Here is a 22,076-nt window from a genome sequence, read left to right on the forward strand (position 1 = left end):
AAATTTCCTTAAAATAAACTTCCTTTGTTAGTTGTCCTTAAACAATTAAACCATTTAAACAAGTTTACACTTAAAAAAGGTCCGTAATTAAAATCCGATTTTTTTTTCCAAATGTAACTAACTAAAATAGTACCATGTACTTTTACTCTGTATTAGTATTATTTATTAAAATTTGTTTTATTTTAGCAATATAATAGTATTTATTGTCCTTTAATTTAATGTAATTTAATTTTCAGTTCTCTTTCCATCTACGAAAACATTAAAAAAAAAAATTCACAAGCACATTTAAAATAGGTTTAATACCATGAAATATTATATTAATATTATTTTTTATTTTTTATAAATCGATAGGTAGTTCCAATGGAATGTTTTTATGTATTGCTGAGAATACATTTTAGGTGTTCAATACGTTGCTTGTCAGTCTTAAAAATAAAAATAGGTGCTTAAAAAAGTGCTTAAGTCCTTAATTTTAACAGCACCTTTTAATTGTTGTCTTCTCCTATTTTCAGGATTTTTTTGCATTGGACTGTTTTTTTTTTTTTTGGCTTTGACCCTTGCTCGCCCCTGACCTCACTCTTGGACTGCCCTGTTGGATTTTCAGTTTATTTTATTTTATTTTTTTTGGGTTCTGGGTAGATGCTAATAAATATTTAGTTGTAATTATTTAAATAATATGTTTTTTGTTAAATATGCGATTTCTGTGTTTGTTCTGTCTACTCGTACTTGTTTATCTTGTTTCTGTAATTATCATTTGTTTATTTGACTCTTGCCTCGCCTCTGATCTTGTTTTTGGATTGCCCTTTATATATCTTTTTAATTATTGGTTCTGGTTATATGGTTATAAAATATTTGTTAATTTAATTAATATGCATTTCATAAAAAATATATATATTTTCTTTGTTTATTCTGTATCTATTTATCTAATTTGTATATACATTTGTGTTTGTATGTTCTTCTTATTCTGTATATACCTAATTTTAACTTTTATATATATTTATTTGCATTTAATTTGTGATAATTCTGTATGCATTTATTTATCTAATTCATATTTATTTGTATTACATTGATCAATCTGTTGTTGTTTTTTTTGTATGCATCTATTTATATAATTTATATAAATTATACATTTGTATTTATCAATTTATATGCTTCCTTTAAAGCATTTTTTTAAATAAAGCAATTTAAACTAAGCATTCCTTTTAATGTGATTTATATAGCTACCAAATGTAGATGTGAGCCACACCTAACCCAAAAGTCAGCCGCAACTGAACCAGATCTGGGCCAGATCTGTGAAATTGCATGGGCCGCATCTGGGCCAGATCTGAGAAACTGCATGGGCTGTATGTGGGCCAGATCTGAGAAAGTGCATGGGCCGCAGCTGGGCCAGATTTGAGAATGTGCATGGGCCGTAGCTGGGCCAGATCTAAGAAAATGTATGGGCCACATCTGGCCCAGATATGGACCATGCTTTTTCTGAGATATGGCCCAGATCTGGTTCAGTTGTGGCTGACTTTTGGATCCTTATGTCAGCCACAATCAGGTTGAGTCATCGCCGTCATTCCGCGCGGTATGTGGGCCAGAAGAAAATGGGGGATGTGGGCCATATCTGGGCCAGATGTAATTTGCTATCTGGGAAGGATCCAAAAGTCAGCCACAACTGAACCAGATCTGGGCCATATCTCAGAAAAAGCTTGGTCCATATCTGGGCCAGATGTGGCCCATACATTTTCTTAGATCTGGCCCAGCTGCGGCCCATGCAAATTCTGAAATCTGGCCCAGCTGCGGCCCATGCAGTTTCTCAGATCTGGCCCAGATGCGGCCCATGCAATTTCACAGATCTGGCCCAGATCTTGTTCAGTTGCGGCTGACTTTTGGGTTAGATGTGGCTGACATCTACATTTGGTAGCTATATAAATCACATTAAAAGGAATGCTTAGTTTAAATTGCTTTATTTAAAAAATTGCTTTAAAGAAAGCATATAAATTGATAAATACAAATATAGAATTTATATAAATTATATTAATAGATGCATACAAAAAAAACAACAACAGACTGATCAATGCAATACATATAAATATATGAATTAGATAAATAAATGCATACAGAATTATCACAAATTAAATGCAAATAAATAAATATAAAAGTTAAAATTAGGTAAGTGGATATACAGAATAAGAAGAACATACAAACACAAATGTATATACAAATTAGATAAATAGATACAGAAAAAAAAAACACAGAAAATATATATATATTTTTTTTATAAAATGCATATTAATTAAATTAACAAATGATAATTACAGAGACAAGATAAACAAGTACGAGTAGACAGAACAAACACAGAAATCGAATATTTAACAAAAACATATTATTTAAAAAATTACAACGAAAAAGAATTTGTCTGATGAAGAGCCGGCGGCTCGAAACGTTACACGCTCTGTGTCAGCCTTTTTAATTTAATAAATTTGTATTTTTGGAGCCTTGGTGTTGCCGCCTTTGATTTACATTAAATAATTACAATTAAATATTTATTAGCATCTACCCAGAACCAAATTTTTTTTTTTAAATTAAATAAACTGAAAATCCAACAGGGCAGTCCAAGAGTGAGGTCAGGGGCAAGCAAGGGTCAAAGCCAAAAAAAACAGTCCAATGCAAAACATCCTGAAAATCGGAGAAGACAACAATTAAAAGGTGCTGTTTGCAGAGTATATACAGGCACAACTCGATTAAAATTAAGGACTTTTAAGCACTTTTTTAAGCACCTATTTTTATTTTTAAGACTGACAAGCAACGTATTGAACACCTGAAATGTATTCTCAGCAATACATAAAAACATTCCATAGGAACTACCTATCGATTTATAAAAAATAAAAAATAATATTAATATAATATTTCATAGTATTAAACCTATTTTAAATGTGCTTGTGAAATTATTTTTTTTATGTTTTTGTAGATGGAAAGAGAACTGAAAATTAAATTACATTAAATTAAAGGACTAGAAATACTATTATATTGCTAAAATAAAACAGATTTTAGTAAATAATACTAATACAGAGTAAAAGTACATGGTACTATTTTAGCTAGTTACATTTGGAAAAAAAAATCGGATTTTCATTACGGACCTTTTTTAAGTGTAAACTTGTTTGAATGGTTTAATTGTTTAATTACAAGACTACATAAAAAGGAATTTGCACTAACAAAGGAAGTTTATTTCCTTTAAGGAAGTTTAGTATATTTTCAAGCTTAGGAAGGTTTTATACTTCCTTATAATATTATTAATATTATAAAATATTTGAAATATTTTTTTTACATTTTCTACATTTTTCAAAGCAGTGTTTTAAGAGCCTTATTGTTTATTTTGATAAATGTAACAACAGATTGCTTTGACCTGTAATGCCTGTACAATTTAGTTACGCTTTAAGACAGACTATGTATAAATCATACAAATACCTCATTCAAAAACTTTTCCAGCATACCAACCCCGTGACGTCAGACACAGCAATATTCCAAGTTGGGGGTGCCTTTGTGCTAAAAGCTCTAGTAAAACATGCCCTTTTCATCAAAATTGTTACATTAATCAAGTTTGGTTAATATATTTTTTATTAAATCAGAAAGCAATTTACGAAATAATGTAAACTCGATTGACTGCATCACTTCTACTACAAGACACTGGGAAGAATTTTTGCTAGGCGATGTAGGAAGATCTGACACTCAAAGTTTTCTCCATCAATTCATAGTCTGAAATCTTGGTAATTAGTGAAAGTACCTTTGAACTGACCGCAGATCTTGATGTAGTCTTTCTTGATCTGGTCTTCTCCACTTTCGATCCTTCCCTGGGTTCATCTTTACAAGGAAACTGCTGAATGGAAAAAAAAAATACTTAGTGATAAAAACCTGGACTATATCATGCTATAAAATGTTTGAAATAAAAGCAGCATAAAAGGACAAGCTAGTGGTGGAGGTTTGCTAGAAAAATCTGTGAGAGAGGATGTTGTGTGTGAGTCAGACTGAGACAGACTGTTGTATGAATGTGTGTTTTTGAGTGTATGAATGTGAGAATGCATTCACAAGAGTGTGTGTTAGTTTGAGGATTTTGCTAGGGTCCAACAGAGTAATTTGTTTAGTTAAGTTGTTAAAAATTATTTTCATTGATTAAATACTTGCCCATATATAGATGTAAAGAATAACCAAAAGAAATAATGCATTAAAATGTCATTATATTTTATATTCAATCTGCAAATCATTTGTTGTGAAATTTGAATGACTTCCATTCAGTATATGAAGAAAATAAAATTAGAATAAGAATAAAACAATAGAACTCTATAAAAAAATACTTCCTATCAAAATAAAGCAGGTGCTTTTACCTTAAGGAACTTTATTAGTATGGTTCCCTGCTTCCAGTTAGTTCAACTTCAGATACCTCCATAATCTGTACTCTGGTGCTTCATTTGGTTCTTGACTTAAGGCTGATTTATACTTCTGCGTCAAACGCCGGCGTATGCTATGGCGCTGACGCATAGCCCTTCGATGTGGCCGTCGCCGTCACTGATGTGCACTTCTCAAAAAATTTAACTACACGTCGCAACGACGCCTAGCGTAAGCTCTGTGATTGGTCGGCTTGGTAGCGCTGACAAGTCTGGGCGGGACCGAGAGCAGCGCGAATGTAAGCGAGCGATTGTTTACAAGTGTGGAGTACCGTGAAGGAGCTCCGGATGGAAAGTTTTGTTTTGTGTTTACCTCATAGTTAAAGTTGTTGTACGTCCACCGGTTCCTGCCTCAAAATGAGCGAGTTTGAGCCACTTGTACATCCCGGAAGTGTTCAGGAAAAGCAAAAAAGTAGCGAAGAAACTCGACACAGAGGAACATTTACACCTCATTGCCAACTAGCGTTTCGGAAGTGTTAATGCAGACCGACAGAGACAGCGCGCAGAAGTATAAATGCACAGCCACGCGCGTTGCATGCGCCGTTGGTTACGCCGGTCCCCTGACGCAGAAGTATAAATCAGGCTTTAGGAGTAACTGGTGTCGCATTCCAGGTCCATCACAATCTGAGCTAGAAGGACAATATGACAAAAGACAAGACAAATGTGAATACACATAACATACAGAATAAAACATTTAAAGATATAGTTTACTATTCTGCCACCATTTATTCATCCTCTACTTGTTTCAAAGCAGTTTGAATCTGTTAAACACTAAAGCAGATATTTTGAAGAATGTTAGAAACCTGTAACTATTGATTAACATAGTAGGAAAAACTGGGTTTGTGTTCATTCATTTTTTTTTCAGCTTCATCCCTTTATTAATCTGGGGTCACCGAAGTGGAATGAACAGTCAACTTATCCAGCATGTTTTACGCAGCAGATACTCTTCCAGCTGCAACACATCACTGGGAAAAACCCATACACTCTCATTTACACACATTAACTAAGGACAATTTAGCTTACCCAATTCACCTGTACCGCATGTCTTGTGGGGGAAACAGGAGCACCCGGAGGAAACCCACGCCAACACGGGGAGAACATACAAACTTCACACAGAAATGCCAACTGACCCAGCCGAGGCTCGAACCAGAAACATTTTTGCTGGGAGGCAACAGAGCTATCCACTGTGCACCGCACCACCTGAGTTTATGTTCAACAGAACAAAAAAAATATTTTGAAACAAGTGGAGGATAAAAGACGTCATTATTTTTGGGTGAACTATCCCTTTAAATTTTAGTGTCAAGCATTAGTCTTTAAAAACTTATGTATCACTACAGGAAAAATAAATCAAGTACCTCTTGTGAACAAGCAAAATCATTATGCCATTGTTTTCAATGGTTTTCTTTTACATTTTTCACTCTGAAATTATAACTTAAACATGCGATCCAAGGTAAATTAATCTACTTTAAAGTTACGTCAACAGACTGTGTTTTTCCAGCTCACCAATACTGTCAAATTTTACATTTTCAGAAAACAATTCAATAAATTACCTTGTGGAAACATTTAGACTTTCTTTCAAATTAGATTTTTTTAATAATATATATTTTAAATAAGCTATGACCTCACACAGTGATAAAATAGCAGCAATAAATCTTGTAATATTTTAATAATAAATAAAACATAAAATATATTATTTCAGTTCCCAACAACCAGTCTGACATATACAAGTTACAAAATATGTACAATATTGTACCTGGTGTGCTTGATGATGAAGTCAAACAATTAGTAATGCACTGATGTGAGAGCTGTCCTTTCCTTCAGCTTGCATCCTTGCATGATTCATTTCTTTTCTGTAACAAATTAATACAATACAATCAATTTATAAAAATATTGTTTTTATTGCCACAAAACCATTTGTTTGGACTTGATACATATGTACAAGATTAATGGTGCAATTCTGTTTCCAGGCTGTTTTGATGTAATATAAAACATAAGATATGGATTTTAAGCTCATTTAACACAATTGATTTTATTTTTTAACAAGGTTTAATATTTCATAACACACTTAGCCTTCTTTTTTAGCTAATTAATTTCCTTCATAAGTCATTTAACACATCATGTTTCAACTGTGGATTTTTTTTTCAAACGTTTTGGCTTTAATTTTTTTTTAATGCAGACCAGTCTCAACAGTGGCCAGCATGAACCACATAACGTTACTCTGCAAACTTTTGCTGAAACTTGATAAAACACACATTAACAAGCAAATCAAGATCATTAAGATTAACGGTAACTTACCAAAAAGAGACTGTTTGTTCAATGTTTGAGCTAAAACCAGTACAAAAGCAGAACTCAGCACCAATTACAACTGTATAAAACGGACAGCATATGATTCATTCATTCAAGCTCCCGTTTCGACGCTGTTCTTCATATAACACGTCTTATTGATCATTTAATTGGGAATGAGGAGCGAATAAAAGGACAAATGTAACTTAAATGAATTTGTTAAAACCCCAAGCACAATCAACTTAGCTAACAGATTAACGTTACTGAACTGACGGATGCCATCATTTTTAGCCGTTTTTAGCCATATTATCCACATATAAGTTACAGTTTTATCACTATTCAAAACAGGGGCTTTTCTAACAAATAAAACATTACCTGACGACAAATATCTCACAAATATGATTTTAAAATAATAACTTACCCGATATAAAGAAGAAGATGAAATGGCGGACTTGACTTCACTTCCTCGTTTGAAAAAAATAACCGTCATTCACGAGGCTCCGCCCACTCCACCGTAATGCAAGGATGAAGCGAAACACATATTCGCCACCAGGGGGCAGTTTTATGGTTATGTTTTTAAATAAATAAATAAATAAATATATATATATATATATATATATATATATATATATATATATATATATATATATATATATATATAGATATAGATATATATATATATATATTTATATATATATAAATATATAAATAAATATATATATATATATATATATATATATATATATATATATATATATATATATATAAAAAATATAATATATATTAGGGTAAGGGTAATTAGGCAAGTTATTTTATAACAATGATTTGTTCTGAAACTGTCGAAAAAATATATAGCTTAAAGGGGTTAATAATTTTGACCTTAAAACACTTTTTAAAAAAATTAAAAACTGCTTTTATTCTAGTCGAAGACATTCTCCAGAAGAAAAAATATTATCAGACACACTGTGAACATGTCCTTGGTCTGTTATGTAACATGCTGTAATTCTAGAATATTTACTGTTATTTTTATTATTCAGTAGCTTGTTATATAAAAACTATAACACTTTAAGATATATTTAAAATTAACTAATTGCTAATTAACATGCTTATTAATAGCATATTGTTTATAAAATTTGTTGACGCTGTTACAGGTGCACACACACAGAACCAGGATAGACTTTTGGGCCTTTCTATGTTGAGTTTGTTTCATGTTGTTTCTGTTGGTTTCCTCCAGTTTCTTCTATAGTGCAAAAATTTGCAGCATAAGTGAATTTTGGATAAACTAAATTTGCTGTAGTTTGTGATTAAGATAATGTGTGGTGTTTCCCAGCACTGAGGATTGTACCCTCAGGGCTGTGTTGCAGAAGCATTAGTATCTGATTGCAGACTTGCATATGCAAGCTGAGACACACAGTTTGACATGCAATGTCAGAAACAATGCACTCAAATAGAGCTAGTGAAATCAAAGTGAGGAGTAGGGTAAGGAGCGGGGTTAGGTGTGCGCATTAAAATTGGTCAGATTTATTTTTATTATTTTTTGTGTTCTGTAGAATAAGTAAATAAAACTGTGTTGTTTACAAAGATCAGCTTATTCACGAACACATTCATGTTATTCACATTCTACTGCTCAGTTCTCTGACATTTTTTCTATATAGTTATTTTATTCATAAACAAAACATTTATGTCTATTTATCATTCAAATTAAATAAAAAAGAACAATGTTGTATGTGGCATTTAATTAAAAAAATAATTATAAAAATGTAGAATTGCAAAAAATAACACCAAGAAAACAGCACTTTAATTCAGCATTATTAGATTATGAATTCATTTGTAAAATTGTTAATTAAAAAGTAGTACTGATAGCAAATTAAATCCACCCAGTAGGTGGCGGTAGGACACTGTCTTAATTCATTCAAATGGAGAAACTGAACAAAACATTAATGGATCAAAACATAATAAATTATGAAACTCATTGCATTTATAGACATTTATAGATATACCAGGTAATATGAAAAAAAAAAGAATTTTACTTATGTTGGAACATTTACATATAACAGAAAATATAAATTTATATTCATAGCAGCCTTAAAGTAAAAATAAATCCATTATTGAGAAAAATAAACTGAATTAATATGTGATAAGGTTACAAACATATACTTTCCCGGATAAGCAATAGCTTAATCCTATTCTTAATAACCTAAAGAATCATTTTCAATCACAGAAAGTCTTATTTAGAACATCCAATGTTATTATTTTCAGAGAAGGTGTCGCGCTCTCACTGCCTGATGAGGGACAATAATGTTAATAAAACACAGGAAACACAGAACTGCTGATGCTTCACATCAGAGTCTGTGTATTGTTTGAGAGAAAAGTCCCTCCCACTCATTAGGTATGCAGTCCACAGGCAGAAGTAGCCAATCGGAAAAATGTAAATCCTTGCATCACATTACATTAATTTACAATATTTATTTTCTACTTCATAAAACGAAAGTGTACAGACTTAGAAAGACAAATTAACTTTAATTTTCAATTTCTAATAATTTGTAACCACTTCAAAGGCTCCCGTAAAGTTAAACCGGAACTAAAAATACACAACATGCACTACACCCGATGTGTCACACACGGGCCACATCTGGCCCACATACAGCAGGCCACAACTCGCACTACACCCGGTGTGTCACACACGGGCCATATCTGGCCCACATACGGTAGGCCAGAACTCACATTACACCCGGTGTGTCACACACGGGCCATATCTGGCCCACATACGGCAGACCACAACTCACACTACACCCGGGATGTCACAAACGGGCCACATCTGGCCCACATACGGCAGACCAGAACTCACACTACACCTGGTGTCACACACGGGCCACATCAGGCCCACATACAGCAGGCCACAACTTACACTACACCCGGCGTGACACATACGGGCCACATCTGGCCCACATACAGCAAGCCACAACTCACACTACATCCGGTGTGACACATACGGGCCACATCTGGCCCACATACAGCAGGCCACAACTCACACTACACCCGGGGTGTCACACACGGGCCACATCTGGCCCACATACAGCATGCCACAACTCACACTACACCCGGTGTGACACATAAGGGCCACATCTGGCCCACATACAGCAGGCCACAACTCACACTACACCCGGTATGACACATACGGGCCACATCTGGCCCACATACAGCAGGCCACAACTCATACTACACCCGGTGTGACACATACGGGCCACATCTGGCCCATATGTCTCCTGCCATTGCCAGAAGTGAGCCATATGTGCCTTAGTTGGCCCAGATGTGGCCCAGAACTGTATGCTATCTGGGAAAGGTTTTCCATATAAAAGCACACTCAAACACCACATGATAAGTCACACAGGAGAGAAGCCGTTTGCATGTGTTCAGTGTGGAAAGAGCTTCACAACCAAAGCTAGCCTCATGAACCACATGAATGGTCACACTGGAACCATAGTGTTCAGATGTGATCAGTGTGGAAAGAGTCTCACACACAAAGACTCCATTAAGAACCACATGAAGACTCATTCAGTAGAGTGTTTTAGATGCAGTAAATGTGGAAAAGACTTTAAACATAAAAGAAGCCTCAACACTCATATGAAGCTTCACAATGGAGAGCAGAATCCTCAAAAATGAGCCCTTGTCCACACAAACACGGGTATATTCAAAACGGCAGCTTGTTCATGTAGTTTTTCTGTTCATTTAGTGAGGTTTATTTATGAGCTACTTTCAAGAGGATCACATGCTTATGATTGTTCACGGCTGGTCCTGCATTAGCTAACACAACTCAATACAAATAACTAGAGTTTTTTTTTTTACCTCAGTTATCTTCTTCTTGAAGAATCCCCCTACTCACCCTCCTTTCTAGATTGGGTGACACAGAGACCTGGTAGTTAGCACTGTTGCCTCACAGCAAGAATTTCACAGGTTAAAGTCCCTCTGAACCAGTTGACATTTGTGTGAAGTTTGCTCGTTTTCCCTGTGCTCACATGGGTTTCCCCCATGTTCCCCCCACAGCCCAAATACACATGACCCAAGTAAACTGAACATTCAACAACACATTATTTATTTGATAAACTCTTCTCTTCGTAAGAACTTTGGTCAGCTTACTTATTTCATGTTTTAGAGTCATCAATGTAAGAATTTACTGAGCTGCATTTCTCCTCCTAACCAGAGGGAGGTGCTCCTGACCTTTCACACACCAGTATCCAATTTCTACACACCTTCCAGAACATTGGATGGCACCACTTTCCCACCATCTGCTGTGTGCCACCAGTCAAGCTAGATTAGCAACACTTGTGTTTTGCCCTATCAAAGTTTGTGTGTAACAAGCTAGTGTTCATTCATTTTCTTGTCGGCTTAATCCCTTTATTAATCCGGGGTCGCCATAGCGAAATAAACCGCCAATTTATCCAGCAAGTGTTTTTTACACAGCAGATGCCCTTCCAGCCACAATCCTTCTCTGGGAAACATCCACACACACACTCATACACTACGGACAATTTAGCCTACCCAATTAACCTGTACCACATGTCTTTGGATCGTGGGGGAAACCGGAGCACCCGGAGGAAACCCACGCAAAGGCCACACAGAAACACCAACTGAGCCGAGGTTCGAACCAGCGACCTTCTTGCTCTGAGGCGACAGCACTACCTACTGTGCCATTGCCTCGCCCCTCGTGTGTTCAGTCTTCAGCCATTATTGTTCTCCTGATTCTCTTGAGAAGCTAAAGGACACTTTATTGTTGTGTTTTTTTGTCAGATTTGTTTTGCCTGTTTACTGGAAGCTCGGCTTCAGTCATTTCTGTTGTACTTTGTATTCTTTTTTTCAAGTAAAGATCAGTTGTTTGTTTTTTTTTTTTTAAACTAAATGCCTCAAGTTCCATTATTAATTTTCTGCTCTTGGGTTCATAAGTTTAGGAGTTAGCTCAGCTGGGAAAAGCCCCAGCTTTGAGTCCAAGAGACCTGGCTTTAATCCTCACCTAAATCTTATAATCTATATGTACATTTGAGTCAGATTATGAAATTTTGACTTGATCAAATCTTGATGTGTTGTGGGTAACAAATAAGGACTTTGGTTTCAAAACACATTTGTTTTGATTGAATAATTTGAGAAAAGAAACAAGTTTCCTTTTTGAAGACAATTAAACTTTCTGTAGACAACTGTTTGCCTTTAAAGATATGTTCATGTGAAAACTCCCACATTACTACAAATAAATTGTATAAATAAACAGCACATTAGAGCAGATGTACAGTTGCATACTAAAATAGCATATTCGTTTTGTAATGATTCCAAGCAAAAAAACAGCATATGCAAACATTAATTAAGTTTTTGAAGAAACTTTTTTTTTAAATTACTTACCATCAACACAAACACTCCACAGTTATTTGAGCAATGTTGTTTGGGAATGCCCTGGTAATACAAAAAAACAAAAAGAACACCACCATTAACAACAACAATTAGTAAAAAAATAAATAAAAATAAAGTGAAAACATTAAGTAGTTAAGGAACAATGTTTATGGGTGATGCTTACTGGAATTTCATCAGCACTGTACTCACCCCATGTGTCTGAACATGCATGCTGTGCTAGTTTTCTGTAGAGAACAATATTAAAAGAAACAATCATACAAAACATTAAACATTTAAATTGAAAGCTCTCATATCACAGGGCCTACAGTCCGTCAGACATTTAGATGGGACTGATTAAAATAATATCAATGAACATATAAAGATAGATAAATCAAAACAAAGAGGAAAAAAGTGAAGAAAAAAAAACAGGGATATGTGGTTTAAAACAGAACTACCATTATCCCGAATTCTTAACTTTTCACTCATAAACCAATAACTGCTCAAGTAGCGTGTATCATTGAAGCTCCGTCCAGAGAGGGAATCAAGCCAATAGATCTCCCTTTTTTTTTCTTCATGATCTATGACAGTGCAACTTTAACATTACATTTCATGAACTGAATCCTTTTCAGGTTTTATATTTAAAATAAGTGGAACAGTTTAATATTTTCTATTTATTTACTTGACATTATGTATTATATTGTCACATACACCGATCATCCAGTGAATGCTCGTCCAAGAAGGTAGTAAAATGATGTCATGACTTGCCAGATTTTCCTTAAACAAAATCATAAGAATTTTTAAAGAAATGTAGTATTTACAACACAAACACTAAATGACTTATTCTACACTGCCTCAGTTACAAAATCACACAATAACACTCACAGGAACATTAGACAGTGAACACATGGACTGTTATACCCTGTTAAGTGAAAATAAATTAAAATACAATTAAACAAGCAGATACAATCCTTTACATTAAATACAGAGTTTTTTTGGTCTAGGTCATTCTTTGCATTACCTGAAGGCCAGCAACATCCTTTATTACAGAAAGGCAAGCATTCAAAATCTGTAATCATTCAAGGATAAATTTATTCTACTACTTGGGTTAAGGTATTAATATACCAAAATGTGTTTGCAGAATCTTACTGTCGCCTCTACATCTTGAAGTAGTCCCAATGTTTGGAAATACAACCTGGTGAGGACTGTGCCTCCAACAGATGCTAGGAATTCATTTTTTGGCCCTCTCTCCAGTAAGGCATGGTTTAACTATGAAGAGAACATACTATAATATTCTGCAATACAATATCTTTCTCACTGTTCATCTTTATGCATTTTAGTTAAAGTATTTTTAATGATCGTCTAATGAATAAACATGTTTCATGATATATAAATCTAACCTTCTCCAGCTGGACTGGACTGGGTGGCTGGGTCCAGCATGCCTTGTTTGGCTGCACACATTCCAGAGTGAAAATACTCCCAGTGGAAGTTTGAACAGGCACTACAAAATATATAAAATTGAAATAATTAGCAACAACACCCCATTTAAAATGACAACCAATATGAAAGAAAAAATATAAACAATTTAAATTCTTACAGTTGTTGCGTTGGTTCACTAAGGATCTCTTATCAGTCTTAACAGAGGGTGGAAGTGTGCCTTTAGATTGAAAAACAGTTGATGCATATGTATAAAAGGTACACTGCAAAAAAATGCTTTTCTTGCTTAGATTTTTTTGTCTTGTTTCTAGTGTAAATATCTAAAATTTCTTATATCAAGAGGCAATTTCTAGATAAGCAAAACATATTTTCTTGTTTTGAGAAATAATATGCCAATAATAAGTGAGTTTTTCCTTAAAACAAGCAAAATAATCTGCCAATGGGGTAAGCAAAATAATCTTGTTTTTTTCTTTTGACGTAAGATTATTTTGCTTGTTTTAAGGAAAAACTCACTAATTATTGGCATATTATTTAACACTGGCTCATGATCAGGTACAATCTCCAAGTCAGAAAACACATGCTTGTCCGGGAATCTGTGGGCTAAGACAAACAAAAAATAATAAGAAAAAAAAGGTTAAATGCTGTTAACTATGTTGCCCTTTGAGGTAGTCATTAAAACTTTAATAAAATATTTACACAAGTATGAAGAATATTTAAAAAAATTATGACCTTACCATTAAAATCAGATTCCAAAGTACGGTTGCCATGGAACAATTTATTAAAATGTTCCATTTTCTTTTGGTTATGTACAAGATTCTGGTGGTGGAGAATATTTTGTGCCAGAAAGATGTGTGCTGCTGGTCTTAACATATTCATAAAGTAGTTGTTTTTCTTTACTTCTGAAAAAAGCTGCTTTGCACACTGGCTATTAACTTTTCCAGCCAGCTCTGGCATAAGACCAATAGTGCGGAGCACATCTCTCTTGTCCATACTGCTGCTTTGGTGGAAAACTACAGTAGTGCTTGGACGGACCGGTCACAGGGTGGCAGTCAGGATCTGCAGGGTTTTTTTTTTTTTTGTGTGTGTGTGTGTGTGTGTGTGTGTGTGTGTGTGTGTGTGTGTGTGTGTGTGCCAGCCAAGGAAAGTGAACTTTTAGTTTTCCTTCTTTTGCTTGTTTAATATTTTCAGCAGAGGGATCTTGCACTCTGCCCTCAAATGGGTGGAAAGGTGGACATCTTTTATTTGTGCTTGCAACTAAGCCTCGAGGGTAATCATAGATTGTGACATTAGGAAAATTTTTTCCATGACAGCAGAAGGTCTGTGAAATCACGTGGACTCTCAGCTCTGAGGTTAAATTTGATTGAGTAAACAATCCCACATGGACACATGATTACACCCACACCACCTATAAACACAGAAAAATAAAAAAAATTAACTAAATTATTGAAACACTAAATTAAACATTTCAACAATAATATAGAACATTTTAACGTGGATCAAAAACCTTTCATAAATTATCCTAAAACTATTGAGCAGCAACCTTTCATATATTAGGATAATTTTAAAAACTTTGATCCACTTCAAATGTTTAACATATACTGTACACATGTGGGCATATATACATATACAGTACTTATACATGCAGATACATACATGCCATAACTCACCTGAAGCACCCCAAATCTTTTCAAACACCTTGTTGTATGTCACTCTATTTGACATTTAATCAGAAAGTCTGAGGATGAGATCCATTTTGGAACCAACATTATCAACCCCAAACTGTCGACACAGCTTTTTGAAATCTGCAATCTAATCATAAGCAAATTTCAGAGTAAGTTTAGCAAAAAGTGAATTAATTATTTATTATTAAATTAATTTTAAAATACAAATCAGGCATGTCTCCATTTTCTCCCTTTTCGTTTTGTTCAATTCTTTCCACCCATTCCTGTGGTATTGCTCTTTTTAAATCCTCAAACTGTTTTACAAGTGTTCCTTTCCCTTAATTCACTTCATTTTCAGATAACATGTCTTCGATTACCTGTAATGGAAGATAGCCATTTATCACCTCATAGAGCACATCCTTCACTTGCCTAATTCCAGCTTTCCACCATTTTTTTATAATATATTACATTTCCATCTTTCTTGACATTCATGTTTAAAAACAAAGGTTGTTCTAAGAGCTGGTTTCTTCCTTTAGGTACAATGAGCATATTTTCTAAAAAGTTTCCCCAAGCTTCTAAAACCTGTCCACATTTCTTTTTTTGTTTTCATACATAATACACTACATCCCTTATTTACTTGACCACATTTCTTTAAAAAATAGCCCATGACACTTTTCCACACTGCTTTACTCTTAACATCTACAAAACATTTTACCAATTTTGTCCTTAATGTTTTCATCCTTAAAAGTGGGTATGTCCTTAAAACGTGTCGTATGCTATTTTTGCTCTTCCTTTTTCCAATAAGAAATCTAAAACAAATTTTCAAAATTCTTTTATAGTAATCAAAAGGCAATGGGGTAACACTCAGCACATACCACATTTTTGAGAGTTGAAAAGAGTGTGTGTATGAGAATTGGAAGGGCAGATGGATGGAACTTAGATGGAAATTAGATTGAGATATTGGAAACTGAGAAACCTGACATTGAAGGCAAAGGTTTTATTGATTAATTCTCTAATACATTAATCTTAGCTCCAGTTCCTTTACAATACCTCTTTAAAATCCCCATTGCCTTTGTTACACTTTGGATGTCTTCAACCAACAAAGTTGTGTCATCTGCATACTAGTAAATTGGCTCAACTTTGGTTCTTTCTTCTATTTGTATTCCTTTTATTCCATTGACTGCTTTTATTGCAAGTCCTAATGGTTCAGCTACTAATGTGTACAGTAGTGCAGATAGTGGACATCCTTGTCTTATAGACCTTGTTGGTTGAAAACATTCCGATAAAAAAACATTGCATTTAATACATGTCAAAATATTATAATAAAAAATGTTGATCCATTTCCTAAAATTCTCCCCAAATCCAAAGTTTTTAATCACTTCAAACAAATAGTCATTTTCTCCGTTCCTTGTTTTAATTCTCCATTTTTATCCAACACCTCTTTCATTAAGTCTCCTTTCTGTCTAGTCTTTTCTAAGTTAAAGAAGTATTTTGTACTTCGATCTCCTTCAACAGTGTACTTTGCTTTGCTTCTAATTATATTATTTTACAATATTTTATTGAACATTTTTTATGTCTAACTTCATGTTGTCCCACTATATTCTTTTATCTTTCCTATACATTCTATCCAATTTACTGTTTACAATTATTTGTTGATTTTTTTTTCTTTGTATGTCTCATGCTTTAAAATTGTTGCGTTCAAAATCCATACACCTAATCCCCTTTCAACTTTTACACAATCTAACTTCACACAAAAAATCGAATGATCACTAAATCCAAGGTTTTTGTAAAATACACTTTTTATATAGTCTTTCATTTCTACATTACATAACATATAATCAATCCTACTTCACCTCATTTAAAACCAGTTGCATTCTTGAAAATTTCCTCTTTCTTATTTCTCTCTCTCCACACATCTATTAAATTGCATTCTGTCATCATTTTCAGTAGCTCCTTTCTCCCCTTGTCTTTTCTATATACCATCTTACTCCCCAGATCTAATTCTGTGAAAACAGTATTAAAATCTCAAACTACAATAACATTCTGCCATTTTTTACATTTATACTAACGTTTTTAAAGAAGTTCACTTTTTAATTTTTTTCATTGGATGCATGAATATTATGAAATTATGAAATTATCTTCAACTTTTTCTAATTTCATCGCCATGCTTTTCCCAACTCCATCCTCAAATATTACCTTTTCTTTTTCAAATCACTACTCCACAATCCACTTTATCCTCTCTATTGTTAAAATATATTTGACCATCCCATTTACTTTGAACCATTTTAACCATTTTGAACCACTTTAATTTTTCCAATTTTTTTCTTGCAAAACAATCATGTCAGCTTCTTTACATAACACCAACATTTTTTCAAATTTCTCCACATTCAATAAACCTCTTGCATTCCATGATAAAAGGTTAAAAAACGCTTGTGTCCACTGTTCTTGTTCTGACGTCTGTTTTTCGTTCACATTTTTTCCTCTCCCCTTATATTGTTTGTTTCCTCCTCCATTACCCTTGTTTTTAAATCTTCTTCTTCCTTGTTTCTTTCATGCACCTGTCCGTCCTCTTGTTTTGTTCCCCCCTTCCTCTCCTTCCATCCAACATTCACACTTGTTTAAAAATTGTAAAATTCTGGATGTCACAGTGTAAAACTAAGACACTGTGACTAACAAACACACATCACATTCATACATACTTTTAAACATGGACCTTTGTGTTATTTGTATTGTGCATGTGTGTGTTTGTGTAATGTGTACATGTTATTTTTTCTGTCAAGATTAGCATTGTGTTTATGTAAAAATTTCACTTTTATGTCAAACAATAGCCCATATCAACACTGAAATAACCACAGACAAATTTTCTTTCAAACTTCATTTATTAACCAAACATAGAGAGTTTACATATACTTACCAGTTTCCATTTCTCAGCACCAAACCTGTTTAACTTTCAAACAAAGCCATTTATACAGATTTTTCCCGCCTTCACTTTGGAGCAGCCATTTTTCATAACATCATCAGGGTCACAACCCCCTGGTCAGTAAATAAAAATCACAGTTTTGTTGTTTAAATTTGTATTGGTTATTTGTTGTGTTGTATTTTGAGTTTTGTATGCATATTCATTTACTTGCATTAATTTATATTTCTATTGAATGTCTTTTTATGTATTTTTTTTTGTCTACATGGTAACCCACTACCAGTAAAATGGTTTAACCCATGGGCGGGGCCAATACAATAAAATGGCCCCAAACATCCACTTGGAGTGGGTAGTTGTAGGAGAAGGTTGTTTGTGTCAGTATTGTTAACAGATTTTGTTCAGGTCATTTACTTGATTTAGCTGAACAAGCCTGTATATACATTGTAAATATAGAATAGTTTATTTTTCTTTATTGTTATTTTGTCACTTTCACCTGTTTTGCTGGATTTTTGTTTTCACTTTGTGTAAATAAATCACTCTTCACTTTCACCAGCGGCTTCTGTGACACTTTTTTGCCTCCATCCACCTGGTCAATCGTAACAGTTGGTGTCAGAAGTAACTCGGGTGAGTGTCACAGAATTACCAAATATGCCGCCTAAGAAAAAAACTCAGCTAGCAGTTGATGTGGATGTCAATCGTAACACTGGACATTTGACAGTATTACAATTCCTTGCAAAGTGTCCCTTTTCTTCACATTTATAGCACTTAAAATCTGTGCAATCCATTAACAGGTGCTTTTTTTTAAATCTTCATATTACATTAACATTTAAAAACTCCAGAAATTTCACAAAACAAATACATTAAAATAAACATTCTTCATAAAAGAATATCCTCTTTGGGCATCTTCCACTTTAAACCATTTAAAACATTATAAACTTCATCATTAAACACATCATAAAAGCTTGGTAACATATCTTCTTCTTTAAAATACCAGTACAGTCTTTCTATGCATCTTTCCATTTTTCTTTTTATTACATTCCACACATTAACAGGTGCCCAGGGCTCATGCACAGCCTAAAGGTCTTCACTTGGTGGCTGTGCATTACCCTGAAGTACCTTTTGCTGTTTCCAGCTTTGTGCTACATGGGAATAATGCTACCTCCTTAGGGAACCTTACTTCTAGGAACCTTGTTCCGTCCTCAATGTCAGTGCCTGTGTAAACTCTTCTTTTTATTTTTGATATGGGATAAACTCCCCATCCTTCTAATTTTTCTAAAATTTCTCTGTCATCAAGATAGACTGGCAGGTGCACGAAATAAACAACATAATCCTTGTTTTGCAGCTTTTTGATTTTAACAGTTCATTTCCTTAATCAACAGTTCATAGATCAATTCCTCACATGTTTCTTGCTTTACCATAGTTAGTTCAAACTCTTTTCCTTGCCTCAGTCTCAAAGCCAGAATCTTCCCATGACCACACTTGTCTGTCACTGCTTTAATGATGTCCACAGCTCTTACCTCATTTACTTCTTCGGCATTCACTATTACTGTTACTTCTTTTAAATATTTTCTTCCAAGTTTTTCCTTTGTCCAGCTCGTTGTCTATCGTCCAGTCCATTGTCCTTAACCATTCTTGCCCCTCCATCCAGTCTAGTTTCATTTGCCAAGAGAGTCTCTGCATCCAGCCCAGTTTCGTTTGCCAAAGAACGGTCCATTTTATGCCCAGGAAAAGTGAAAAACAAAAAACACCCTCCAGTTAGCAAGATGCTGCTCTTAGGTGGTTTAAAAAAATAAAATAGACTCTATTTCACTCCATAAAAACAACACAAACAAACACACAACAAAAATTCTAAAATGAAGGAGACCCTTTCTCCAAACTGCAGCTGTTCACTCCCTGTATCGCTCACTAGTGTCCTCTACTGTTCCCAGGGTGGTACGGCTATAAGCAGGCAACAATTCTACCACTGAGCCACCAATGTTGACACATATCTTTCCTTGCCTTTGTGGTGTGTGTGCTGCAAGGCTGTTACATGCAGCTGGAAGAGGAGCAACACAAAACATGAACTGCATTGGCCCAGAATCAGACCCGGGTCTCCTGCATGGGACGCGAGAATTCAACCACTGGACCACCAATGCTGCCTCACATGTTCACCTGCCCTTGTGGGCTCTGAGAGCTGCCAGGCGGTTACATGCAGCTGGAAGGGGAGCAACATAAATTGCATTGGCCAGGAATCAACACAAATCCACAAATGCTGACCTGCTTATTATTTTGCCATTGGCCGGGAATCGGACACGAATCTCCCACGTGGCAGGTGAGAATTGTGTGTAAGCGAGGCGCAACTCTGCGCAGGAGTTTAGACCGGGTTTGTTTTGGTCTAATGAAAAATCTATTTTAGTTTCTCAAAATAGCAACGCGCCAGCAGTGCGCCTCAGAACACCTTTTTTAGACCAGAACGCCTATGGGTGCACATATGAGCGCTAATGCATTTGCTATTTAAACAGCGTAGCGCAACGCCTCAAAACGACTCTTGTGTCAAGCTTAAACTAGCAATATACTTTTGCGCCGCGCGTATGATAGGGCACTAAACCATCAATGCTGAAACACATGTTATCCTACCCTAGTGGGGTGTGATTGCTGCTATGCTGTTACATGCAGCTGGAAGAGTAGCAACACAGACCAGCAACTGCATTGGCTGGCAATCAGACCCAGTTCTTCCACAAGGCGGGCGAAAATTCTACCACTGAAACACCAACGCTGGCACATATGTTCTTTTGCCCTTGTGGGGAGTCAGTGCTGCAAGATAGTTACATGTAGCTGGAAAAGGAGCCACACAAAACAGCAACTGCACTAGACGGGAATCGAACTCATGTGTCCCACATGGTAGGCAAGAATTCTACCACTGAACCACCAATACAGATATACTCATATTGCTGCCCTAGTGGGGTGTGATTGCTACAAGGCTGTTACCCAGAGCTGGAAGAGTAGCATCACAAAACAGTAATTGCATTAGCCGAGAATCAATCCTGGGTCTCCCACGTGACAGGTGAGAATTCTACCACTGAACCACCAATGCTGATCCATGTTGTTCCTTGCCTTTGTGTTGTGTGAGAGCTAAAAGGCCGTCAACCAGAGCTGGAACAGGAGCCACACAAAACAGCAAATGTTATAGCCGTGAATCGACGCCAGGCCTCCCGCGTGGCAAGTGAGAATTCTACCACTGAACCACCAATGCTGATATGCTCCTACTGCTGTCCTAGTGGGGTGTGATTGCTGCTAGGCTGTTACACAGAGCTTGAAGAGTAGGAGCACAAAACAGGATTTGCATTGGCAGGGAATCGGACTCGGGTCTCCCGCGTGGCAGGCGAGACTTCTACCACTGAACCACCAATGCTGATATGCACATACTACTGTCCTAGTGGGGTGTGATTGCTGCAAGGCTGTTACCCGGAGCTGGAAGAGTAGCAACACTAAACAGGGTTTGCATTGGCCAGGGTCTCCCGCGTGGCAGGCTAGAATTCTACAAGTGAACCACCAATGCTGATATGCTCATACTGCTGTCCTAGTGGGGTGTGATTGCTGCAAGGCTGTTACCCAGAGCTGAAAGAGTAGCAACACAAAACAGAAATTGCATTGGCCGGGAATCGGACCCGGGTCCCCAGCATGGGAGGCTAGAATTCTACCTGTGAACCACCAATGCTGATAAGCTCATACTACTGTCCTAGTGGGGTGTGACTGCTGCAAGGCTGTTACCCAGAGCTGGAAGAGTAGCAACACAAAACAGGAATTGCATTGGCCCGAAAACGGACACGGATCTCCCGTGAGGCAGGCAAGAATTTTACCAGTGAACCACCAATGCTGACCTACCTTGTTCCTTGCCTTTGTGTGAGTGCTAAAAGGACATCAACCAGAGGTGGAACAGGAGCCACACAAAACCACTTCTGTATTAGTCAGGATTCGACTCCAGGTGTCCCGCGTGGCAAG

The 22,076-nt window shown here is 35.7% G+C and overlaps 3 long non-coding RNA genes and 1 other non-coding gene across 6 annotated transcripts in view; 1 reads left to right on the forward strand and 3 right to left on the reverse strand.

Annotated features, from left to right (window-relative positions):
• LOC148680278 (uncharacterized) overlaps positions 1-22,076 on the forward strand; it is a 141,874-nt gene that overhangs the window by 4,154 nt on the left and 115,644 nt on the right. The window lies entirely within an intron of this gene.
• On the reverse strand, positions 1,934-7,195 carry si:dkey-222o15.2. 3 transcript variants are annotated; one of them, XR_015942811.1, is made up of 6 exons: positions 7,129-7,195; positions 6,178-6,274; positions 5,448-5,624; positions 4,365-5,053; positions 3,451-3,859; positions 1,934-2,661 (listed from the first exon to the last, which is right to left on the reverse strand). It is a non-coding gene; the product is annotated as a si:dkey-222o15.2 (long non-coding RNA). The 3 variants fall into 3 exon arrangements; XR_015942810.1 differs by having other exon boundaries at positions 1,934-3,856; XR_015942809.1 differs by having other exon boundaries at positions 1,934-3,859.
• On the reverse strand, positions 7,505-14,114 carry LOC147844826 (uncharacterized). Its single transcript, XR_015483788.2, has 4 exons — positions 13,678-14,114; positions 13,481-13,581; positions 13,230-13,349; positions 7,505-13,149 (listed from the first exon to the last, which is right to left on the reverse strand). It is a non-coding gene; the product is annotated as an uncharacterized LOC147844826 (long non-coding RNA).
• trnag-ccc (transfer RNA glycine (anticodon CCC)) lies at positions 21,722-21,792 on the reverse strand. The gene has a single exon. It is a non-coding gene; the product is annotated as a tRNA-Gly (tRNA).

Source organism: Danio rerio, chromosome 4, assembly GCF_052040795.2.
Source record: "Danio rerio strain M-AB ecotype USA chromosome 4, GRCz13ab, whole genome shotgun sequence".
Taxonomy (NCBI): domain Eukaryota; kingdom Metazoa; phylum Chordata; class Actinopteri; order Cypriniformes; family Danionidae; genus Danio; species Danio rerio.